A 27,477-nucleotide genomic window follows, 5' to 3' on the forward strand; every position below is an offset into this window, starting at 1 on the left:
CATCAGCCATGCAGTAGTTCTGATTTGACGACATGAACATATTTCTGACTGAAGAGTCCTCGATCTTGAACTTTCTAGTCATACTTATAAACTCTTTCAGATAGTACATCTGCCAGACAATTGTAGATATTGACTATTGAACACATTTCTGGCCAAAGAGTCTGTGAAATTGAGCTTTCTATACATGCTCATTGACTCCTTCCGATGTTTCATCAAGCAGACAATAGTCAATAATTGACCTCCTGAACATATTTCTAGTAAAAGAGTCCTCGATCTTGAACTTTCTATACATGCTCATTGACTCCTAATGCTGTTTCTTCAGCCATTTCAGTTCAGATTTGACATATTGAACATATTTCTGACTGAAGAGTCCTTGATCTTGAACTTTCTATTTATACTTACAGACTCTTTTAGATAATACATCGGCCAGACAATTGTCCATACTGACTGTTGAACATATTTCTGGCCGACGAGTCTATGAACTTGAACTTTCTATACATGCTCATTGACGTTTTCTAGAGTTTCATCAGCCAGACGGTAGTCCATAATTGACCCGCTGAAAATATTTCTGTTAAAAGAGTCTATAAACTTGAACTTTTTATATAAAATCATTAACTACTTCTGATGTTTAATCAGCTAGACAGCAGTCCATATATGACCTACTGAACTTTTTTCTGGCAAAAGACTCCTCGATCGTAAACTTTCTAAACACACTCAGACTCTTTCTGATGTTTCTTCAGCCATACAGTATTTCAGATTTGAAATATTGAACATATTTCTGACCGAAGAGTAATTGATCTTGAATGTAATGTATCTTCATGCTTATCTTCATTATTGACTCCTGATGTTTCATCAGCCAGAGAGCCAGAATTGATCTACTGAACATATTTCTGGCCAAAGAGTCCTCAATCTTAAACTTTCTATACATACTCATAGTCTCCTTCTGATTCTTCATAAAAATAAATAAAAATAAAAATCTGCCTGCCTCTATGGGAATTTAACATAGGGGTGTCCAAACTTATGCACCCTGTATTTTAAGGAAGAACATTTATTTATTTACGATACATTATTCATTCACAAAGAAAATTGGTGTCCTTAAAGGTTGGATTTTTCCTATTTTTTTAAATTAAGGCATTAAGTTCAATTTCCAAAAGATGATTTTTTATTCCACTTTTTAGTAAACTTTAGCATGGGTGTCTAAACTTATGCATAGCACTGTATATATGTATATTATATATATATATATAATTTTTAAAATAACAGATTTTTACTAATTATATATATGTTTAATTATATATATATATATATATATATATATATATATATATATATATATTGTAACGAATACGACTCTGGGTAAATATGAATTAGCTCAAGAATATGGGGAATCTTGGTAATATTAATATTTATCATTTATCATATTATTTGTCATAATTCATGTCGCATGTACATTTATTTTATCAATTATCGAGATTACCTTGTTCTATAACTATCTGACCAACATTTAATTCGTCCAGCGAAACAAATGTAAAATCATTACAGTCAAGAAGAGGTATTCACAAACTTCAAGAGAGTTTCATGTCCTGGCCACGGACACCCAACTTTCTGAGTTTATAAATTAAAACTACTGAATGTAGTCTAATATCGAGCTTGTAGCTTAAATAAGATCTTTGATTTCATTGACTTCATAAAAAGTGGGTTTTCAAACACAGAGACAGTTAAAAGTATAAATGGGTTTATTAATAAAATGGCACACGCTAGAGATTATAAGCTACAAATATAAACGTACGTAAAAATGCAAACAATAAACAAACAACATATAACCACACAATAACATAAGTGATCAGAATGAAATGAAAGAAAGAAAGAAAGAAAGAAAAGAGAATAAAGAGAAGAGAAAAGCTAGTAATTATTACATACAGAAACCTAGGTTCACGAGACACCGGGAAACAGCTTTTATCAGACAATGTACTTGCGATTCTGTGCCCTTTCGGGTGAGGCTGATGCTGAGGGTGGCGTCCTGTTTTTGCTGGGTCTTCCGGTGCCGCGAAGTTCGAAAAGGCTCACTGAATGTAAAGTTACCGGAAAATCAGATTCATCTCCCTGGATGGGAGAGGTTTAAAGTCTTTGTTGCAAGGGACGCAGCTACGACTCGGACATGTGCTCGCTCGATAGAGAAGACTAAGGCCTTCTTCAGATGATCCTTGGAGAAGCGCTGCGCCGGGGAGTAGAGGAGGAGGTCAGGGATCGAAGAGAGAAGAGAGAGAGAAGTGGGGGTCTCGTCCTTTTAACAGACATCTGTTTACGCCCTGTTTTGTGACAGAGCGAATCAGCTCTCCTGATATGAAGCGGGAAACAGTTCTTTGTGTGAAGAAGAAGACGCCTACTTTGACTTTGTCATGTGAGAGATAGAATTCGTATTTCCTCTTTCAGACAAGATACTACCCGTAAGAATACATTTCATTGTAATCTCATACATATATGTAATTCCGTGAGATCACTACGATTAGAATGATACCAGACATGGTGTACAGAACATGGGAATACAGATATGCATTTCTAATGTAGGATTCTGAGCATTTTAAGAGTCAATTGATTTCTTATGATAGAACATAGAAAATCTCAATCTACCATGGAAATTATACACACATAAAAATACATATCAGAAACATGGTTCTTGGATTGCCTGTGTGGAAGTGTATGGATTGTGGGCTTGCAGGAACTGGATGAGATGCAGCTCTGGGTCATAAAGTTTACGACCATGTCGGGGTCGATTTACAAGACACTATTGAGGAACCTTCTTTCAGTGAACATTTAGAATTCAAGATTTTACTCTTAGCAACCCACACCTCTATTACACGTGCATATAGGAATGTACACACATTATGAAAATAAAATAAAAGATATTTCTCGTATTCTCAGTTATACACAAAAGGGTGTTTGTGTGTGTGTGTGGAATGTCATGAGGCTGTAAAGTCGGGGGAGACCCAGCCAAACTGGCGCTGGCAAATTGGTCCTTGTAGGGTAATTATTAACCAGTTAGGACAAAGACGCTGTGTTTTGGCGTCACATGATTCCTTAATTTGAAAAGCAGATGCCATTGTCGCTACAATATATATATATTCTTACTTGTAGCAACTCATAATGGTAATAAAATTCTTATACTGTAATCACTTTCTCAAAACGTAAAAAAATACTGAGCTCATAATGTAATAACAATTTTTACATTTTGAGAAATGTATTACATTAGAAACTTGCACAGCATATCATATTTTCATTACTGTAATAGCTTTTAAAATGGAATTCCAATGTTTTTTGTTAAATTAATATATATGTAATATTAATTGCATGAATATTTAAATGTTGCATTTTGCAGGTAGTTTAAAGGGATACTCCACTTTTTTGGAAATAGGTTCATTTTACAACTCCCCAGAGTTAAACAGTTGAGTTTTATCATTTTGGAATCCATTCAGCCAATCTCCGGGTCTGGCGGTACCACTTTTAGCATAGCTTAGCATAATGAATTGAACCGGACAAGACCATCACAACTTTTCATTTTCCGACGGTTTTAGAACACGATGTAACTACAGAAGAGTCAAGTGTTAAATAGGAAAAATATCAAAACTCTTTGGTCATTTTTTTTGAGAGAGATGCTAATTGTCTTGTCCGGTTCAATTCATTATGCTAAGCTATGCTAAAAGTGGTACCGCCAGAACCGGAGATCGGCTGAATGGATTTGAAAACTGTAAAACTCAACTGTTTAACTCTGGGGGAGTTGTAAAATGAGCCTATACCAAAAAAAGTGGAGTATCCCTTTAAGACTGGATTTAGATTTTTTTTTCAATGTATTGTAAGGGAATACTAATATTTTTATGTTTTAAAAGCTATTACATTAATGAAATATGATATGTTTTGGTAAGTTTCTATTGTAATACATTTCTCAAAATGTAAAAATTGTTATTACATTATGAGCTCAAGATTTTATTATATTTTGAGAAAATCATTACATCATGAACATTTCACTAATAATGTAATACTTATTTCATTATGTGCAGTTTTTACATTATGTGCAGTTATTACATTATGAGTTGCTACATTTCTCAATTAAACATTTAGACAAGTCCCTGCTTACCATTATGAATATACCGATACTTATTGACTGTCTGTGCATTTGTTTTACAGGTTAAGAAATTGGAGGTACTTGGCTATAAGCCAATTCTCTTCATTTCTAAAGAGAAAAGAAATGGGTTTGTGGCTGAAGTCATCACTTCAATGGGTCCATTTGCAGTTGGACCACTTCAAACCATCTTTGAAAGGATGACTAGTCTTTATGAAATTTGTATTAAAAGTAAGTATTTCGTATGATCTACACATGCAATATTCAAAGAAATATTTTAAAATTTTCTTTCAAAAATTTCTCATAGATTACATGAGGCTTCAAAACCAAACCAGTACTGCTGAAACTGTCTGCCAGCACCCGACTTCCGCCCTTTCTCCTCCATCTTCTTCCTCCAGCCTTCCTCCTTCTTCCTCCTCTTTTGACACCCTTCCTCCTCCTCCATCTTCTTCCTCCAGGCTTCCTCCTTCTTCCTCCTCTTTTGACACCCTTCCTCCTCCTCCATCTTCTTCCTCCAGCCTTCCTCCTTCTTCCTCCCCTTTCTACACCCTTCCTCCTCCATCTTCTTCCTCCAGCCTTCCTCCTTCTTCCTCCCCTTTCTACACCCTTCCTCCTCCATCTTCTTCCTCCAGCCTTCCTCCTTCTTCCTCCCCTTTCTACACCCTTCCTCCTCCATCTTCTTCCTCCAGCCTTCCTCTTTCTTCCTCCCCTTTCTACACCCTTCCTCCTCCATCTTCTTCCTCCAGCCTTCCTCCTTCTTCCTCCCCTTTCTACACCCTTCCTCCTCCTCCATCTTCTTCCTCCAGCCTTCCTCCTTCTTCCTGCCCTTTCTACACCCTTCCTCCTCCTCCATCTTCTTTCAGCCTCCCTCCTTCTTCCTCTTCTTTGTACACCCTTCCTCCTCCTCCTCCTCCTCCTCCTCCTTCATCTTCTCCCTCCAGCCTTCCTCCTTCTTCCTCGTCTTTTGATACCCTTCTTCCTTCTCCATCTTCGTCCTCCAACATTTTTCCTCCCACTTCCTCTTACATCACCCTTCTTCCTCCTCCATCTTCTTTCCCCACTCCTCCTCCTACACCATTTCCCCTCACCCCTACCTCCTCTTGCATCACCCCTACTTTCTATGATTCACATCTTCCATCTACAAACCCTTCTTTCCACTGCCAGAACAGTCATGCTGCCCCATCTAAGCCCAAAGATGCAGGTGATTTTTTTTTTTCACTTCAGGCAAAAACATGCACAACATGCAATAAGTTTTATTTAAGCTTGAACAAAGTTCTATTCCCAATTTTCGTGTGTGTGTGTGTGTGTGTGTGTGTGTGTGTGTGTGTGTGTGTGTGTGTGTGTGTGTGTGTGTGTGTGTGTTTTACAGACAATTCCTCCACAATAATTCCAAGGAAAGGAGCCAAACAAAGAAAATGGATGTATAAACAAGCAGGTATTGTGTATTTGCATTTTTAATGAAAACTGACTAAGTACAATGTAGAACACAAGTTTCTTATTTCAATATCATTTTTAAAAGGCTGTTTTTAAGTCGCAAAATATTGTTAAATTCCATAACTAATCATAGACAATAATGTCTATGAAGCTGAATATGTGTATGCAACTGATTGTGCATAAACTGCAATAATCCCCTTTAATGTTCAAACTTACTTCTTGATTGTTATACAGTGGTCAAATGCGTACAGGCGTCATACTATTCCTGTGTGCATGGTTGCTGTTTTAATTAAATGCTTTTAAATAACACCAAATGAGTTATAAACAAATTTTAAGTGTTCTATTAATGGAACTGTGGACGGGAGCAGGACGAGGTCGAGGGACGTGAGAGACCGGTGCGTCGCGCATGTGCCGCTCATCAGTAATCACTCCACCGGTCTCGTGCCGTCCTCTCACGTCCCTCGACCTCGTCCTGCTTGCCACAGGAACTTATATTTAAGCCCTTGATTAAATTCTTGATCGAGACAAACGTGCTATGGAGGCTTGATGATAACATTAAATAATCTGCCATATTTAGCTTCCATAATGTGCACTATTACCAAACCACACAACCAATTCAAAGCAAATTGTACTTCAGATGGTCTAATTTCAGTTCATTTTTAGGGTTTCAGGTGGCCAGCCCATTGCAAGGATTTATGCATTCTATTTATTAAGAATTGCTTACCGAACTGTTAATATGTCATGAGTGTAAACATTTCCTGATTATATATTATATCCTTTTATATTTTTCTGTTGTAGAATGCCAAGTACATCCCAGATTAAAAACATTTCCATATGACAAGATCATAAGGAATAGGATGTCAAAGGAAGTAAGATTGAACTCATTTTGTAAATGTTTGTCAGAAATGCATTACTTAGTAAAAGATTGAAACATAAGAATTTTTTTTTAAATAATGTACATTTATTTGAAATGAGAATGAATCTGTGGCCTAGTAAGGGCATGGTACAGGCACGTTTATTTGTATTTTTTATTTTTTTTTAGCATGATATTTAATTTAATGTGTGTGTGTGTGTGTGTGTGTGTGTGTGTGTGTGTGTGTGTGTGTGTGTGTGTGTGTGTGTGTGTGTGTGATGTTGCTTATGTTTCTTAAAGGGTGTCAAAGAGGTCAAAGTGAGATGGAAGCCGTGTTCAGGATGGTATGTATCACATATAACCTGTATAAGGGTGCACTATGGTAATTATACAAATGAGGTAAACCTGTTGTAAAAATCTAGGATATTTGTGTTTACATGTAGTATAATAAACTTTTACTTATTCATTTTGATTGCCTGATATCTTTCTTGCTTACATTTATGTATTTAAATGTCTTAACTGAATGCAAAAATATTTTTGCCCTTCAAAAAGTCAATCTTTTTTCAATTGTTACATGTCATAGCCTGTTCTGTAAATTTGTATATGATCTTTAATTTTTATTTTTACTGATTTGCAGTGGGATGAAATGGATGGACACCTGGGAGCCCTACAATCTTTTCTTCCAAGACAAAAATTTAGTTTAAAGTTTATGTACCTAAGTTACTGTTTTAGTTTGCTATTCTTGTTTTCTTATCTACATTTATTGCATGTAACTGTTTCTTTGCTGTTTTCTAATAAATCTAATAATCAATTGATTACTTTTCACTTTTTTACAAATCACTTTTATGGTAATTAATGTTGAATAAACTATCAAACATTGGTACTGTGAGTCAGCCCCCCCCCCCCCCCACACACACACACACAAACTTTTTTTTTCCCCATTTTGGAGTAATATTTTCAACTGGGTGTTACAAAGGCTGAACATTATTGATACTGTACACGATCATCTGGTAAATGTTATTGAATTGATAAGTATTATTTATGGTAACTTGGGCAAAATGGCTGTTCTTGGTACCAATTAAGGTACTATGGCAAAAATAAACTATATATATATATATATATATATATATATATATATATATATATTGGAAATAATTAACTAAACCAGTATATTTAACAATAAATAAATGAGTAACAATTAATGTTAACAGGCAAAAATACATTAAAACATTAGCATATAGCTACCCTTCAAATATTGAATTCAATTAAGTAAACATTTCTTTAAAACAGTCAAGTGAAAAAATAGTAATAAAATGTACAAATTGGCATGTCTAGAAGACAATATACTGCAGAGACTTCATGCACAGATCTATTTTGACATAACAGATTTTTTGTTGTTGTTTTTTGCCCTGCTCTTCACTGTCAATTCTCTTTAAAAAAAATAATAAGGCAGTGTGTACGTACAGCAGTAACAATACACCTTTTTTGTTACAATTGTTTTGTATTGAAGACAACATGTAGCGAACATGGCAGGGCATAAAATAGTACAATAAAAAAGTGTGGCATTATTGGTAACGGGATTAGAAAATTATATCATAATATTGAATTTGAATTTCGGATGAATTTACATATTTTTGTTTTATGTATTCAACATCTTGCCAGCAGTATTTCATAAATTAACTATATATTCGAGACGTTTGTTAACGTTTGTTAACAAGGTGTCACACGTAAAAAAATCACCTTTGTGATTCCGAGGTGTCACACGTAAAAACCTCTGATTGGCCATTGCGGTGATGGGCACAACATATATGTCTGTGATTGGCTACAATGTTCAACGCTGTAAAAAAACACACACACACACACACACACACACTCACGGTGTGGTGAGGTAAGGTGCGGGAGCCAATGCCAGCATATTGGGCTTAATGAATGGAAACAACCCGAACGGATGGCCAGTCTATTGCATGACAACACAGACAGACAAATAAACATTCACACTCTACATGGACAATTTAGTGTCTCCAGTGTCAAATGCAGGCCTACTACTAGGGTGACCACCCGTCCCGCGTAGCGCGTGCGCGCACAGCGTTTGAAGCCCAATTCACGCGTCACGCAAATTGAGACCGTGTCACGCATAATCTATGCTTGCTCAAAAAAAAGTTGGTCGCTCTATATACTCGAGCCCCAAGCAGACAAACGAACATTACTTGGCATTTCAGCACGCTATTGTTGCCACACAAACCCCTCAGTTGAACTCCTGACTAGGTTGTTGTCAACTTTTTCGTTGTTGTCATGACAGCGCACGCACGCGCATACCAGACACACTGGGAAGGAAGGAACTTTTAGATGCGCGCTTTCCAATTCGAAAAATTCGAGAAAGAGAATGAGTCTGAGAGGCAACGCCATCATCAATTAAAAAGAGAAGGTGTGAGTACAAGAAACAAGAATGGGGAAATGAATATTTGTGGCTGAAAGGTGTTGAGGGGGATACCGAGAGGGCTTTTTGTGACCTTTGCAAAACGTCCTATACTATGGAAGCTTTTTCCGCCACTGAATAAAACATTTTAAAAGATAATTGCGACTTTTTATCTCACAATTGCGAGTTTACATCTCGCAATTCTGACTTTATTTCTCAGAATTGCGAGATATAAAGTCAGAATTGCGTGAAATAAAGTCAGAATTCTGAGATATAAAGTCAGAATTCTGAGATATAAAGTCAGAATTGCGAGATATAAAGTCAGAATTGCGAGATATAAAGTCGCAATTGCGTCTTATAAAGTCAGAATTCTGACTTTTTTTCTCGCAATTGCGACTTTATATCACGCAATTCTGACTTTATATCTCAGAATTCTGACTTTATATCACGCAATTCTGACTTTATAACACATAATTGCGAGTTTATATCTCGCAATTCTGACATCTTTTCTCAGAATTGTGAGATATAAAGTCCAATTCTAAGGGGAAAAAAAAGACGGACTTTTTTTTTTTTTTACCTCAGAATAGTTTATATCTGACTTTATAACACGCAATTGCGACTTTATATCATGCAATTCTGACTTTATATCTCCCAATTGCGTGATATAAAGTCAGAATTCTGAGATATAAAGTCAGAATTGCGTGATATAAAGTCGCAATTGCGAGAAAAAAAGTCAGAATTCTGACTTTATAACACGCAATTGTGACTTTATTTCACGCAATTCTGACTTTATATCTCGCAATTCTGACTTTATAACACGCAATTGCGACTTTATTTTACGCAATTCTGACTTTATATCTCGCAATTCTGAGAAATAAAGTCAGAATTGCGAGATGTAAACTCGCAATTGTGAGATAAAAAGTCGCAATTATCTTTTATTTTTTTTTATTTTGTGGCGGAAACAAGCTTCCATACTTCTCAATCGGACATGGAGGGAGGGGAATACGAGGTCAATCGTATTTTTTTTTTAAATACTTTTTTTTAATTGTTCCTGTGGTGTTGAGCAACTACAATTCCTGTTAATCCTATACATTTATATTATAATTTATTCATTTATTTAAAGTAAATAAATTGTAATGAAAAATAAATAAAATTAAATAGTAAATCTTAAGTGGAAGTACATCTGTCAATTCATTGAATGTTCAAAATATTATGAGTCTTTATTTAGGCAGGCAAGGCAAGGCAAGTTTATTTATATAGCACATTTCATACACATAGGCGATTCAAAGTGCTTTACATAGAAGAAATTAAAGTAATAAAAAAAAAAATTAAAACAGTTTAAAAAAAAAAAAAAATGAAATACAGTACAGTAAAAACAGTCGGACGACCAGTGGCACAGTGCTCATTCAGTAAATGCATAGTTAAACAGATGTGTTTTGAGTCTGGATTTGAAAGTGACTACAGTAGGAGCACATCTGATCTCCTCTGGAAGCTGGTTCCAGCTGCGGCTGGCATAATAGCTAAAAGCAGACTCGCCATGCTTAGAGTGGTATTGGTATTTGGTATTTCTAGCTGATATGATCCTAGTGATCTGAGTGATCTGTTGGGCTTATATTCAGTGAGCATATCTGCAATGTATTGAGGTCCTAGGCCATTGAATGATTTATATACCAGTAATAATACTTTAAAATCAATCCTGCCAAATTTAGAAAAAAAACACACATTGGTTGGCCTATTCATGAGCATACATAAAAAATGACACGTTTAGGAGAATAGGGCATTATTAATACTATGCAAGGTGGTATGTGCTAGAAATGGGTAAACCACTATCAGTGAGTCTGCCAGTGGGGCACCGCCGCGCCAGGCAGTGTCCCACATTGTCCCTCAGAAACATACCCATTGTCCCCCCTTGGGCTTATTAGCAGGTGGTCACCCTACCTACTACCCATGGTGGTACACCCTGCTACATATTTTCTGTCAGATATGCTACGTTTTTAAATATTTTTTTTCACTGTGTTATCGCAAATTTACATTCCAGCAGCTTTATCATGTTTTGATTTCAATCTTGCCACCTCTTACTCAATGGATAATTTCTTTTTAAATCTGGGTTTTCACTGCCTTTGAGGTTTCATTGGAATCCACAGGACCTGTTGAGGTCTTAAAGGGATACTCCACTTTAAAATGAAAATTCTGTCATCATATACTCACCCTCAAGTTGTTTCAAACCTGTATGAATTTCTTTCTTCTGCTGAACAGAAAGGAAGATATGTAGAAGAATATCAGTAACCAGACAGTTTCTGGTCTCATTGACTTCCATAGTAGGAAAAAAATATACTATGGAAGTCAATGAGACCAGAAACTGTCTTGTTACTGATGCTCTTCTAAATATCTTCCTTTCTGTTCAGCAGAAGAAAGAAATTCATACAGGTTTGAAACAACATGAGGGTGAGTATATGATAACAGAATTTTCATTTTAAAGTGGAGTATCCCTTTAAAGCCATATTAAAATCAATTTTTGTTACAAAGTATGTTTTGCTGTTATTATTACGTCAGTAATACATTAAATTAACAATGGGGTGTAGCAATGTTGAGAGAAATTACTAATTTACAGAGATCCTAACCCTAACCCTAACCCTAAGCATGACTGATTACACACTTCTATGAACTACAAATAGCAGCACCCTGTTTTCCTGTTCCATCTACGACTTAGGCGTATGGGTAATGTAGTTTAAAAGTTTAGTAATTAAATTAAATAAGTAGTATCTTTAATGAACAAAGGCATGTTTAAATATGTTCATTGTGCAAACCTCAATTACATATTTAGAGGCAGGCCGGAATTTGTTATTTTACTGTGAGCACTTTTTAAAACGCCTTTATACCACCTTTCCATGTCTGAAAACTTTGTCCAAATTTATTTAGTAAACATAGCATACATAGTTAGACTTGATTTACAGTCATTTGAAATATGCCCTTTTTTTGCTCTTTCGGGGAGCGCTATGGGCCCCTGGGGTGTAAGGACAGTAAAACATGTGCATAAACATACACACATATTATCTTACATACATACATGCATAAATGCAGCCTTAATCATGGACAACGAACTGTGCTGAATCACATTTATATTGAATACTGTATTTTCTCTTTCCACCCTTTTCTATGCTTACATCAGGCTTGTATTATTTGTTGATGGTGTTAGATTTTGGTGTATTTGGCCGAGCAGTGGTTTGGGTGGCTCACCAATGTATTCGATTTCTCCAATACATAAAATATGTAAGCTTGACCAGAGTTCTTGTGGGGCAGAATAATTTATTGAAGGTTTGTAGTGTAGCAGTCCTTTAGCAGTGATGTTAGCATGTCGCCCTTCAACAATCTTAACCCAAAGTTCTGTGTGTGAGACAGAACTTTATACATGAAGATAAAAGGACTACAAACAAAAGAAAACTGTTAGGACCTCCCACAGGAGATCGATCTACACTGCAATGTACCTGAGCAATGTTGTTTCACACCTATCAGTTTCTATGGGCCATTTGGTTCACACCTTTACAGACACTGTTTTCAGTTGATTAAATCTAAGTCACAATGTAGATGAATCTGATGACTGAAAATACAAAATCTTTCAATGGGTATAATGGGACTATCTGATGAAATACAGAAATATTTCACAAAAATGTTGTAAAAATAATAATACTAGTCTATAGACTAGCCAACAAATTATTATACAATTCATAGTTATAGCAGAAGGACGAATGAAATAAGCTTCTCCATTTATTTCTCAAGCAATGACTTTGGCCTGTGGAACAAGTGTTGGGCATCACTACTTTGCATCAGTAATCTTGCTTATATGCACTTTTCAGCCATTTGTCACTGTAACACATCACTAAGTATGAGCAATGATAATATTTTGGTGTTTTGTCCCAAATGTCATTGATCTGACAAAAAAAAAGATGGTCTCAGTAAGAGTCATGGTAAGGATTTGTTTGTAGTTTTTTTTATTAAATCAATAAAAAATTGGGGGGAAAAAAGAGCTCAGACAATCAATCCACATTTATTTATGTAACACATTTTAAAACACATGTCGGCCAAAGTGCTTTACATACCAGGACACATTCATACAATCTAGAATTATAAAACCAAATATAAGACAAATAAAAAAAAATCACAAAATTAAGTGCAGTCAAATGTAATTTGTGTGTGAATATCCCAGTTTGTTTTGAGTATTGTATATATGTTTTGGAATACATTTTATTTCATTTGGACAAGTAAAATAAGTCAAGTCAAGTCAAGTCATTTTCATTTATATAGCGCTTTTAACAATGTAGATTGTCTCAAAGCAGCTTCACAGAGATAAATGTATAATATAACGTAAGATTGTTTTGGCTTTATAGCGGTTCTTTAATAAAGTTATTTTCCAGCTAAAGTTAGTTTTGATTGATTCGCTTCCGTCGCAACGATCATTTGTTTTTAAATTAGGGCCGCCAAGACGACACCATTCTCTCTACACAGACTTTAGCGAACCTGTGAGAAACGCTGATGGCGTTCAGATGCGCATTAAGAACGGGTTCTATAGTTATGTGCGTTTGAATATATGTGTGCAGGTTTGGAATTCCCTACAAACCAAACCTAAACAAATTGCTGGTGTTTCCTTATAGTTTTGATTCAGAATTTTATTTTATTTTATCAATTCGGGGTAGATACGCAAATTGAGTTTTCCCGACGACGCGTTATCTGTAGAGTGGGAAAGGGATCCTCCATAGGGAGAGACTAGTTGGCCCTTCAGCACTGCGTTGACACCGGGTCCAGGCGAAGGTCCTTCATCAGATCTGGAAACGGCCTGGATCCGGCAGGCTGCGGGAAAACCTTGGGATAAACAAAGACACTAAAATTAGCGTAGATGCCATTCTTCTCATGATGTAACAAGTACATCAGGATTTATGGGAAGTGTTCCCGGTTCCAGCTGACCTAATCTATGCAGCCTAATATTGAATTATAGAAGTCTATAATGTATTATGTGAACGCTATGTCAAAGAGATGTGTCTTTAATCTAGATTTGAACTGACAGAGTGTGTCTGCTTCCCGGACAATGGTAGGAAGACTGTTCCAAAGTTTTGGTGCTAAATAGGAAAAGGATCTACCGCCAGCAGTCGATTTAGATATTCTAGGTATTATCAACTGGCCGGAATTTTGAGATCGCAATAGACGTGAAGGAGTATAATGCGTTAAGAGCTTGCTCAAGTACTGCGGAGCTAAACCATTTAGTGCTTTGTAAGTAATCAGCAATATTTTAAAATTGATGCGATGTTTAATAGGGAGCCAGTGCAGTTTTGACAGAACCGGGCTAATATGGTCATACTTCCTGGTTCTGGTAAGAACTCGAGCTGCTGCGTTTTGAACCAGCTGTAGTTTGTTTATTAAGCGTGCAGGGCAACCACCCAGTAGAGCATTACAATAATCTAGCCTTGATGTCATGAACGCATGGACTAATTGTTCCGCATTTGTCAATGAGAGCATATGACGTAATTTAGATATATTTTTAAGATGGAAAAATGCGGTTTTACAGATACTAGACACGTGACTTTCAAATGAAAGATTGGTATCAAAGAGCACACCCAGGTTCCTAACCGACGACGAAGACTTAACAGAGCAGCCATCAAGTGTTAGACAGTATTCTAGGTTATTACGTGAGGAAGTTTTTTGTCCAATAATTAGAATCTCTGTTTTTTCAGAATTTAGAAGTAGGAAATTACGAGTCATCCAGTTTTTTTATATCAGCTATGCATTCTGTTAATTTAGTGAATTGGTAAGTTTCGTTAGGTTTTGAAGAAATATAGAGCTGAGTATCGTCGGCATAACAGTGAAAGCTAATGCCATGTTTCCTAATGATATCTCCTAAGGGTAGCATGTACAGAGTGAACAGCAGCGGTCCTAGTACTGAGCCCTGTGGTACGCCATACTGAACTTGTGATTGATAAGACATCTCTTCATTTACTGCTACAAACTGATAACGGTCAGATAAGTATGATTTAAACCATGCTAGTGCAATTCCACTAATGCCAACATAGTTTTCTAGTCTATTTAAAAGAATGTTGTGGTCAATGGTGTCAAACGCAGCACTAAGATCGAGTAACACTAATAGAGAGACACAACCACGATCGGATGATAAGAGCAAATCATTTGTTACTCTAACGAGAGCAGTCTCAGTACTATGGTATGGTCTAAATCCGGACTGAAAATCCTCGCAGATATCATTTCTTTCTAGAAAGGAACATAGTTGTGAAGATACTGCCTTTTCTAGTATCTTTGACAGAAAGGGTAGATTCGAGATCGGCCTGTAATTGACTAATTCTGAAGGATCAAGTTGCATTTTTTTAACAAGCGGTTTAATCAAAGCCAGCTTAAAGTTTTTTGGTACGTATCCTAGAGACAAAGAGGAATTAATGATATTAAGAAGAGGATCTATGACCTCTGGAAGCATCTCTTTCAGTAGCTTAGTCGGTATAGGGTCTAGCATACATGTTGTAGATTTAGATGATTTAACGAGTTTAGTAAATTCTTCCTCTCCTATAGCAATGAATGAATCAAATTTTTCCTCAGGGAGACTACAATGCACTGCCTGATGCGATACTGTAGTAGACGGTTGCATAGTTATAATTTTGTCCCTGATATTATCAATCTTATAAGTGAAGAAGTTCATAAAGTCATTACTGCTGTGCTGCTTGGAAACTTCTGTGTTTGAAGCTTTCTTTTTCGTTAGTTTAGCCACTGTTTCAAATAAATACCTAGGATTATGTTTATTTTCTTCTAATAGGTTTGAAAAATAAGCAGATCTAGCAGCTTTTAAAGCCTCTCTGTAAGCAATCGAGCTCTCTTTCCATGAAATGCGAAATACCTCTAGTTTTGTTTTCTTCCAGTTGCGCTCCATTTTTCTGGCTGCTCTCTTAAGGGCCTGAGTGTGCTCGTTGTACCACGGCGTTGGATTATTTTCTTTAATCTTCTTTAAGCGCAAAGGAGCAACTGTGTCTAAAGTGCTGGAAAGGAGAGAGTTAAAAGTTTCTGTTGCAATATCAAGTTTTTCTAAGCTATCTGAGATGCTGAGATGATGAAACTGATCAGGAAGATTATTAATAAAGCAATCTTTAGTAGCAGAAGTGATAGGTCTAACATATTTGTAACACGGAGTCGGCTTTGCAGCCTTGGCTAAATGTAATTTACACGAGACTAGATAATGATCTGAGATGTCATCGCTCTGCTGCAGAATTTCAACGGCATCAACATCTATTCCGTGTGATAATATTAGATCTAGAGTATGATTACGACGATGAGTAGGTCCTGACACGTGTTGTCTAACTCCAATTGAGTTTACAATGTCTTTAAATGCCAATCCCAATGCATCTTTTTCATTATCGATGTGTATATTAAAATCACCAACAATTAGTACTTTATCTGCAGCCAATACTAACTCTGATAGAAAGTCCGCAAATTCTTTAATAAAGTCTGTATGGTGCCCTGGTGGCCTGTATACAGTAGCCAGCACACATCTCAAACGTGATTTATCATTTTTACTATATATTTTTACATTAAGCACTAACACTTCAAAAGAATTATATTCGAAACTTGATTTCTTAGTGGTTTTGAAAATATTACTATAAATTACAGCAACACCACCCCCTTTGCGTTTCAGACGGGGTTCATGTTTATAACAGTAATCTTGCGGGGTGGACTCATTTAAAGTAATGTAATCGCTTGGTTTTAGCCAGGTTTCTGTCAAACACAGCACATCTAGGTTATTATCTGAAATCATATCATTAACAATGAGTGCTTTTGAAGTAAGCGATCGAATATTCAGCAACCCAAGCTTTATCATTTGCTCATCTGTATTATAGCTGTTTTTTATTTGTTGAACATCAATTAAATTTTTAACCTTAGATAGGTTTAAACATTTTTTGGATTTCCAAAATCGGGGAACAGACACAGTCTCTATATGATGATAGCTAGGTGAAAGAGGCTCTATGTGATGGGATTTATCTGACCTGGGTGACGCGAGGCCGCTAGCAGACGGTTGGTTTAGCCAGTCTGTCTGCTTCCTGACCTGGTGCCCAATTTGTCATGTTTGAGCTCTAAGACTATGAGCCATATTACTAGATAGAGGAGCAGCACCATCCCAGGAGGGATGAATACCATCTCTTTTCAACAGGTCAGGTTTGCCCCAAAAACTTTTCCAATTGTCTATGAATTCTATATTATTACACGGACACCACTCAGACAGCCAGCGATTCAGTGAACACAATCTACTAACTATCTCATCACTCCTGCGAACAGGAAGGGGGCCAGAGCAAATTACAGTGCCTGACATCGTACTTGCAAGTTCACACACCTCTTTAATATTAATTTTGGTGATCTCCGACTGGCGGAGTCGAACATCATTAGTGCCGACATGAATAATGATCTTAGAGAATTTACGATTAGCATTAGCCAGCACTTTTAAATTTGCTTTGATGTCAGGCGCTCTGGCTCCCGGCAAACATGTGACTATGTTCGCTGGTGTCTCTATTTTCACGTTCCGTGTGATCGAATCACCAATTACTAGGGCACAATCAACAGAATTCTCAGTGGGTGTTTCACTGAGCGGGGCAAATCGATTTGTTGTGGTAATCGGAACGGAAGAGTGGTTTTTTGATCCGCGACTAGAGCGATCCCTCACTGTCACCCATTTGCCCGGCTGCTCAGGCACTACTTCAGCTGGAACCGAATCATGTAAAGAGTTCACTATGCTAGGCGCATCCAAAATAGTATCTAAAGCTCTAGCACTCTTACTATCCTCAATTAAAGTTTGGATGCGTGTCTCTAATTCTGAAATCTTCTCTGTCAGCCTAACTGTCTCCTTACATTTATCACATATAAATCCTACATTGCCAACAGAGAAGTCTATGCTAAACATGTGACATGAAGTGCAGGTGACAATAACAGGACAAGACATTACTCACCGTGTTTGTTGACTGATTATTACTTACCTGAGCTTTTATGAACTCAAAGGCGCGAGCGCGCGAGAGAAAAAATAAATAAATAAAACAGCTGAGCGCACGGGTGGCGCGTTAACAGGCTAGCAGTAGCGAATTAGCGTGTTGTGTTAGTAGTAACGGAAGCTAGCGATGTCAATCTGAGATGTTGGGTAAGCTGTATTTAGTATAAACAACTACAAATTGTAGTAAATGATGGTTCAAAACAAAGAAATACGAGGCTAAGACGGAGCTTACAGCACCGAGGCAAACACACTCACAGCAGGCAGCGAGGCAGACAGGAGCAAAGTGCCTTGAGTAACTATTAAGTGTCAAAATATGCACACTGAATGTAAACTCCATTACAGAATCTTAGACAGCTCCATTGATCTTAATCATCAAAGTAGTTTTTTTAGATGTAATATTAGCCGTATGGAATTTATAAGGTAATTGTTCAAAGACACCCCGGTCTGTTCCTAGACAAATCGTGATAGTTCCTTATTAAAGGTGGGGTATGTGATTCTCTTTTTTGGCCATTTTTTCAAAATCACTTGAAATCCTATTCCTAACCCACTTACAGCCACTGAGTTAGAAGCACTGAAATGAAAATTTTTGATTTTGCAAATCACATACCCCACCTTTAAGGAAAATCCTGTTCATCATCTGAGCTGTTGTCGCTTTCTGAGAGCCCTTCCTCTTGCAAGTCATCTTCCTGGTCAAGCTTCTCTTCTTCAGACATCAAATCTTGTTGGCTGAAAATTTTTACATAGCCTGCCTTTACCAACTGCATTAAATGCCTAAGTTCATAATGTTTCTTTCAAACAATGCAGAGGAGACCTTTGCATGCAGTGTCAGACAGTGTTGGAAAAAGAGCTGAAAAACAAAAGGATACATTAAGAAAAAATACAATGCTATATACTGTATACACAAGCGCAAATAAATGTTTAAAGACTTTCTTACATTTTGAACTTATCTCATTAATCAGTGCTTCAAATTTGGACATCTTTTGTGTCAGGACTGTCCAGTGCTGTTTCATCTCCTTACAAATTAGACCTCTCTCTTCCTGAAGGCGTCTCACTGCCATCACCTTGTCAAACACCTTCCTCTTGGTGAGAAATGGAGCCAATTCTGAAATAAGGTTAACAAAAGAGTCATTATATACAGTGCCTGCTCATAAAAACAATGACATAGACTTGTCTTACAGAATAGTGCTATTCAATTTTGTTCCTGGTCAAGGTCTTCAGGATTGCTTGATTATTGCAGGCAGATGTGTTTGATTAGGGTTGGAACTGAACTCTGCTGGTTGTGGCTCTCTGGGAACATAACTGAATTGCCCTGTTATATAGAACATACCAGTACTGCAAGGGATTTGCCAAGGCCAAGCAACAGTCTCAGCTGTAAAAAAAAATTCGACTGAGCCAAGCTGCTGGGATGGATCCGCTATGCTGTTGTATTCTTCCACTGCAGCAGCTAGCTTCTTCTTTTCCTCACTCCTTCTGAGTCGCAAAGAATGGCGTCGCTTGTTGCTATCTGAATTAAATAAAAATAAAAAACATTACAGCATTACAGCACTTTTTTAGCTACAAAGAAATAAATGCATATACAATGTGACATCCAATGACATAATAGTTAAAAAATAACATGGTAAATTCCCAATGTTTGTGTTTCACCTGTTTGACTGTACAGACGCTGTGTACGCCTTTTGATGCTGACTGTTAGTGCCTCTATTTCTTCTTGCAACCTTCTCGTATCACCACTCCCGTGTCGGTCATTTTCTACACAAGAAATTGCATAAAAGCAGCTTAATGTGTTACCTGCCAATAATAAGAATAATAACAAAGCAAATCAAAACAATACCTTCTGCCCATTGCTGTACATCTGAAACCCACTGATGAACAGTATCATCTTGAAGTGTTAGCTCTGTCTTCAATGCCTCCAAGGTGTGTTGCTGCACTTGAAGAGCCTTCTGAGTCTACAAAATACAAAGTCAACTTGAAAAAGTCCTGCATTTCATTTACAGGTGCAGTAAACAATTTCTATGAAACACTGGATATTTAAAATAAACTCAAACAAACACACCCCTCCCTTGATTGGTCTTTTTCCAGTGATATTCCCTTCTTTTGTAATGTTTCCTTCCCTCTTTTTCTCACTCTCTTCTCCCCTATCATGAGTAGACACGGCCCCTACTACTGATTGACTTTGATTTACTTTTTACACCTTTAATTAAGATAGGAATAAATGAGTAAAACCTAAAAATCCCAACTGCAATATGTGACTGAGAAGAAAGTTATACCTTTGTATATCTGTTAACTAGAGCTAACATAAATATAAGAAAATGTAATGAGAGGTACGTATATAACAAAAGTCATTCTATATTATTCATACTTAATTCAACAAACCTGATTTTGACATGTATTTGCTTGTAACAGCAATTCTAGATAGGAAGCTGTTCACCTGCTCCACTTCCTCACCAATAGTTGACCCAGCTCCTTCCTGGTAGGCCCCACTGTACTTGACCTAACAAGTTTTTAAATCCGACAAAATCAACGCATTTAAAATTTGTGCATTTCTTCTTATTATTACATGTTTAAAACGCATGGCAATATACCTCACATTTCCAAGAGTGTGCTTTGGCATGCATCACAGACAGAAAAGGATGCATGTCCAGTAAAGACTGCAGCTCAGGGCACTGTTTAGACACACGTTGGAGATATGGGAAGTATTTGCAGGCTACATCTGAACAGAAAAATGTAATGCTCCCTTGTGACATATCTGCAAGTTTTTTCTGAAGAAAGAGTGGGTAAGCAAAAATTTCCCCTCGGAACATGTTTAAGGCCATAAGGAGAATGCCATGGCGACAGACAGCAATCTCTAATCCCTCCTCATCCAGTTTGCTGCTTGATTTCTTGGCCAATTCTTTTGCTGCTGTCCATTGTGATGCACCACACAGTCCTCTTCCCGACACCTAGATCATATAAATTATAAACATTTTAAAAAAGCTTAAAAGAGATGCTAAATAGACCACTCTAAATGTGACAGGACTTTACACATGATCAACAAAAAAGATTCAATATTTACAGAACATTCACATTAGCTTTTGTAAGATGAGTTTACAGATTTCTCAAAAATGATTAATGCTTTGAACAAACAAATCCATCTCACCATGTATTGTACATATTGACTGAGTTAACTGGTATATTATGGCCTTTAAAAAACTACACATTGACTGCTTCAATCCAAGCTAATTTTAAAACAATGACCACAAATATCTGAAGTAGTCATAATGTAAAAATGCACATAGCATGTTGTCAGAGGGCATCATATTTTATCTTCTGGATCTGTTTAATTATTTTCTAAGCAATACATTTAGTTTAAGGAATGTGTAAAATTGTTTGTGAAAAGCTGTAAAAGAAATTATCTAGTAATATCTGCCAACATAAATAAAAATGCTTACGTGATCATGCTAACATAAATAAAAATACTTACGTGATCATTGTTGTTGCGGACCAAGTCCACAAAGTCAGACACCTCCACATCACTTTGTATAAAAATATGGTCAAATAATCCTCTTTTCTCTGTGCTATCGAGAAACACATCAAGAACGTATATTAACACATAATTCAAAATTAAGAAAATCACTTTATTTAAAAAAAGTACCTTGCTGTGTTTTTAAACCGATAGTGTTTGCGATTTCCGTCAACACATACAGCTAGCATGTCTGGAGTGCATGCTGGACAAGTGAAAAACTCCTCCTGGCACATCTTTTCCACTGCATATCTTGCTGCAACCCATTCATTAAAACTGCAGCTAAAGACATTGGCTGATATTTTTCCACTCTGCAAAATTAAGCACATGTAATACTGGTGTTTTACTGGGTAGAACATGTTTGATTATATGTAGCATTGAAAACACTCATATTCTTTTAAATTAATCTCCAAAAGGTTAAAAGGATAATCATAAAGGATAGTTTAACTTTAACATCAGTTAAGTTTGGATTGCTCCTGTCTGCCTCGCTGCCTGCTGTGAGTGTGTTTGCTTCGGTGCTGTAAGCTCCGTCTTAGCCTCGTATTTCTTTGTTTTGAACCATCATTTACTACAATTTGTAGTTGTTTATACTAAATACAGCTTACCCAACATCTCAGATTGACATCGCTAGCTTCCATTACTACTAGCACAACACGCTAATTCGCTACTGCTAGCCTGTTAACGCGCCACCCGTGCGCTCAGCTGTTTTATTTATTTATTTTTCTCTCGCGCGCTCGCGCCTTTGAGTTAATAAAAGCTCAGGTAAGTAATATTCAGTCAACAAACACGGTGAGTAATGTCTTGTCCTGTTATTGTCACCTGCACTTCATGTCACATGTTTAGCATAGACTTCTCTGTTGGCAATGTAGGATTTATATGTGATAAATGTAAGGAGACAGTTAGGCTGACAGAGAAGATTTCAGAATTAGAGACACGCATCCAAACTTTAATTGAGGATAGTAAGAGTGCTAGAGCTTTAGATACTATTTTGGATGCGCATAGCATAGTGAACTCTTTACATGATTCGGTTCCAGCTGAAGTAGAGCCTGTGCAGCCGGGCAAATGGGTGACAGTGAGGGATCGCTCTAGTCGCGGATCAAAAAACCACTCTTCCGTTCCGATTACCACAACAAATCGATTTGCCCCGCTCAGTGAAACACCCACTGAGAATTCTGTTGATTGTGCCCTAGTAATTGGTGATTCGATCACACGGAACGTGAAAATAGAGACACCAGCGAACATAGTCACATGTTTGCCGGGAGCCAGAGCGCCTGACATCAAAGCAAATTTAAAAGTGCTGGCTAATGCTAATCGTAAATTCTCTAAGATTATTATTCATGTCGGCACTAATGATGTTCGACTCCGCCAGTCGGAGATCACCAAAATTAATATTAAAGAGGTGTGTGAACTTGCAAGTACGATGTCAGGCACTGTAATTTGCTCTGGCCCCCTTCCTGTTCGCAGGAGTGATGAGATAGTTAGTAGATTGTGTTCACTGAATCGCTGGCTGTCTGAGTGGTGTCCGTGTAATAATATAGAATTCATAGACAATTGGAAAAGTTTTTGGGGCAAACCTGACCTGTTGAAAAGAGATGGTATTCATCCCTCCTGGGATGGTGCTGCTCTTCTATCTAGTAATATGGCTCATAGTCTTAGAGCTCAAACATGACAAATTGGGCACCAGGTCAGGAAGCAGACAGACTGGCTAAACCAACCGTCTGCTAGCGGCCTCGCGTCACCCAGGTCAGATAAATCCCATCACATAGAGCCTCTTTCACCTAGCTATCATCATATAAAGACTGTGTCTGTTCCCCGATTTTGGAAATCCAAAAAATGTTTAAACCTATCTAAGGTTAAAAATTTAATTGATGTTCAACAAATAAAAAACAGCTATAATACAGATGAGCAAATGCTAAAGCTTGGGTTGCTGAATATTCGATCGCTTACTTCAAAAGCACTCATTGTTAATGATATGATTTCAGATAATAACCTAGATGTGCTGTGTTTGACAGAAACCTGGCTAAAACCAAGCGATTACATTACTTTAAATGAGTCCACCCCGCAAGACTACTGTTATAAACATGAACCTCGTCTTAAACGCAAAGGGGGTGGTGTTGCTGTAATTTATAGTAATATTTTCAAAACCACTAAGAAATCAAGTTTCGAATATAATTCTTTTGAAGCATTGGTGCTTAATGTAAAAATATATAGTGTAAACGATAAATCACGTTTGAGATTTGTGCTGGCTACTGTATACAGGCCACCAGGGCACCATACAGACTTTATCAAAGAATTTGCGGACTTTCTATCAGAGTTAGTATTGGCTGCAGATAAAGTACTAATTGTTGGTGATTTTAATATACACATCGATAATGAAAAAGATGCATTGGGTTTGGCATTTAAAGACATTGTAAACTCAATTGGAGTTAGACAACACGTGTCAGGACCTACTCATCGTCGTAATCATACTCTAGATCTAATATTATCACATGGAATAGATGTTGATGCCGTTGAAATTCTGCAGCAGAGCGATGACATCTCAGATCATTATCTAGTCTCGTGTAAATTACATTTATAGCCAAGGCTGCAAAGCCAACTCCGTGTTTCAAATATGTGAGACCTATCACTTCTGCTACTAAAGATTGCTTTATTAATAATCTTCCTGATCAGTTTCATCATTTTAGCATCCCGGATAGCTTAGAAAAACTTGATATTGCAACAGAAACTTTTAACTCTCTCTTTTCCAGCACTTTAGACACAGTTGCTCCGTTGCGCTTAAAGAAGATTAAAGAAAATAATCCAACGCCGTGGTACAACGAGCACACTCGGACCCTTAAGAGAGCAGCCAGAAAAATGGAGCGCAACTGGAAGAAAACAAAATTAGAGGTATTTCGCATTTCATGGAAAGAGAGCTCGATTGCTTACAGAGAGGCTTTAAAAGCTGCTAGATCTGCTTATTTTTCAAACCTATTAGAAGAAAATAAACATAATCCTAGGTATTTATTTGAAACAGTGGCTAAACTAACGAAAAAGAAAGCTTCAAACACAGAAGGTTCCAAGCAGCACAGCAGTAATGACTTTATGAACTTCTTCACTTATAAGATTGATAATATCAGGGATAAAATTATAACTATGCAACCGTCTACTACAGTATCGCATCAGGCAGTGCATTGTAGTCTCCCTGAGGAAAAATTTGATTCATTCATTGCTATAGGAGAGGAAGAATTTACTAAACTCGTTAAATCATCTAAATCTACAACATGTATGTTAGACCCTATACCGACTAAGCTAATGAAAGAGATGCTTCCAGAGGTCATAGATCCTCTTCTTAATATCATTAATTCATCTTTGTCTCTAGGATACGTACCAAAAAACTTTAAGCTGGCTATGATTAAACCGCTTGTTAAAAAAATGCAACTTGATCCTTCAGAATTAGTCAATTACAGGCCGATCTCGAATCTACCTTTTCTGTCAAAGATACTAGAAAAGGCAGTATCTTCACAACTATGTTCCTTTCTAGAAAGAAATGATATCTGCGAGGATTTTCAGTCCGGATTTAGACCATACCATAGTACTGAGACTGCTCTCGTTAGAGTAACAAATGATTTGCTCTTATCATCCGATCGTGGTTGTGTCTCTCTATTAGTGTTACTCGATCTTAGTGCTGCGTTTGACACCATTGACCACAACATTCTTTTAAATAGACTAGAAAACTATGTTGGCATTAGTGGAATTGCACTAGCATGGTTTAAATCATACTTATCTGACCGTTATCAGTTTGTAGCAGTAAATGAAGAGATGTCTTATCAATCACAAGTTCAGTATGGCGTACCACAGGGCTCAGTACTAGGACCGCTGCTGTTCACTCTGTACATGCTACCATTAGGAGATATCATTAGGAAACATGGAATTAGCTTCCACTGTTATGCCGACGATACTCAGCTCTATATTTCTTCAAAACCTAACGAAACTTACCAATTCACTAAATTAACAGAATGCATAGCTGATATAAAAAATTGGATGACTCGTAATTTCCTACTTCTAAATTCTGAAAAAACAGAGATTCTAATTATTGGACAAAAAACTTCCTCACGTAATAACCTAGAATACTGTCTAACACTTGATGGCTGCTCTGTTAAGTCTTCGTCGTCGGTTAGGAACCTGGGTGTGCTCTTTGATACCAATCTTTCATTTGAAAGTCACGTGTCTAGTATCTGTAAAACCGCATTTTTCCATCTTAAAAATATATCTAAATTACGTCATATGCTCTCATTGACAAATGCGGAACAATTAGTCCATGCGTTCATGACCTCAAGGCTAGATTATTGTAATGCTCTACTGGGTGGTTGCCCTGCACGCTTAATAAACAAACTACAGCTAGTTCAAAACGCAGCAGCTCGAGTTCTTACCAGAACCAGGAAGTATGACCATATTAGCCCGGTTCTGTCAAAACTGCACTGGCTCCCTATTAAACATCGCATCAATTTTAAAATATTGCTGATTACTTACAAAGCACTAAATGGTTTAGCTCCGCAGTACTTGAGCGAGCTCTTAACGCATTATACTCCTTCACGTCTATTGCGATCTCAAAATTCCGGCCAGTTGATAATACCTAGAATATCTAAATCGACTGCTGGCGGTAGATCCTTTTCCTATTTAGCACCAAAACTTTGGAACAGCCTTCCTACCATTGTCCGGGAAGCAGACACACTCTGTCAGTTCAAATCTAGATTAAAGACACATCTCTTTGACATAGCGTTCACATAATACATTATAGACTTCTATAATTCAATATTAGGCTGCATAGATTAGGTCAGCTGGAACCGGGAACACTTCCCATAAATCCTGATGTACTTGTTACATCATGAGAAGAATGGCATCTACGCTAATTTTAGTGTCTTTGTTTATCCCAAGGTTTTCCCGCAGCCTGCCGGATCCAGGCCGTTTCCAGATCTGATGAAGGACCTTCGCCTGGACCCGATGTCAACGCAGTGCTGAAGTGCCAACTAGTCTCTCCCTATGGAGGATCCCTTTCCCACTCTACAGATAACGCGTCGTCGGGAAAAATCAATTTGCGTATCTACCCCGAATTGATAAAATAAAATAAAATTCTGAATCAAAACTATAAGAAAACACCAGTAATTTGTTTAGGCTTGGTTTGCAGGGAATTCCAAACCTGCACACATATATTCAAACGCACATAACTATAGAACCCGTTCTTAATGCGCATCTGAACGCCATCAGCGTTTCTCACAGGTTCGCGTTTAAAGTCTGTGTAGAGAGAATGGTGTCGTCTTGGCGGCCCTAATTTAAAAACAAATGATCGTTGCGACGGAAGCGAATCAATCAAAACTAACTTTAGCTGGAAAATAACTTTATTAAAGAACCGCTATAAAGCCAAAACAATCTTACGTTAAATTATACATTTATCTCTGTAAAGCTGCTTTGAGACAATCTACATTGTTAAAAGCGCTATATAAATGAAAATGACTTGACTTGACTTAAGGCTAGTGTACATAGCTGAATTGAGAATCATATTGTATATAATTTTCACTATATTCAATATCTTAGTTGTTAAATCTATACATGAAAAGGTTTCTACTACTTTCAAAGAAAATAGTAATTTTACTTGCCAGTGGTTAATGATAAATCAAATTTAAAAACAAATAAAATACTTACTCTACCAAAGAGAATTGTTTTCTCATCAAGCATTTTAACAAATGCTTGAAAAGACATCCCTGGTGATGCCATTTTCATCTCTTGAAATGAGACGAGCACATCTGTTGTGAACAGCATACTTGCAGGGATGTTGCCAGGCCAGTAACCACTCCTCTGAAGTTCTGACAAAGACGTCTCTCGTGAATGTCCACACGAAGCACAGGACAAGTGAGGCATGCTAAGGTTGTAACGGCCTACAGGAGTAAAACAAGCTACATATAATTATTAGACAATAAGGAAATGGTAATAAATATTAGAAAAAATGTGATGCAAAAATCTTCCTTTCCATTCATAGTGATGAGGGTCATGGGCCTGCCTGAAGAAACAGGGACTGTCCCATTACTGCAATCACAAATATGGGCAGGTATTTCTACAGGCAGCAGTCGAACTGTGCAAAAAATAAGATATATTTAAAAACATC

General features: G+C 37.1%; 2 long non-coding RNA genes across 2 annotated transcripts; both read right to left on the reverse strand.

The window, feature by feature from the left end:
* Positions 1 to 18,335: 18,335 nt before the first annotated feature.
* Positions 18,336 to 19,211, reverse strand: LOC311290974. The gene is made up of 3 exons (XR_014627491.1): positions 19,167 to 19,211; positions 18,774 to 18,941; positions 18,336 to 18,686 (listed from the first exon to the last, which is right to left on the reverse strand). It is a non-coding gene; the product is annotated as an uncharacterized lncRNA (long non-coding RNA).
* Positions 19,212 to 21,360: 2,149 nt separating this feature from the next.
* On the reverse strand, positions 21,361 to 27,245 carry LOC311290337. The gene is made up of 3 exons (XR_014627361.1): positions 27,137 to 27,245; positions 21,471 to 21,649; positions 21,361 to 21,393 (listed from the first exon to the last, which is right to left on the reverse strand). It is a non-coding gene; the product is annotated as an uncharacterized lncRNA (long non-coding RNA).
* Between the last annotated feature and the right edge of the window lie 232 nt (positions 27,246 to 27,477).

Source organism: Rutilus rutilus (genome assembly GCF_951802725.1).
Source record: "Rutilus rutilus genome assembly, chromosome: 5".
NCBI classification, from domain to species: Eukaryota; Metazoa; Chordata; class Actinopteri; order Cypriniformes; family Leuciscidae; genus Rutilus; species Rutilus rutilus.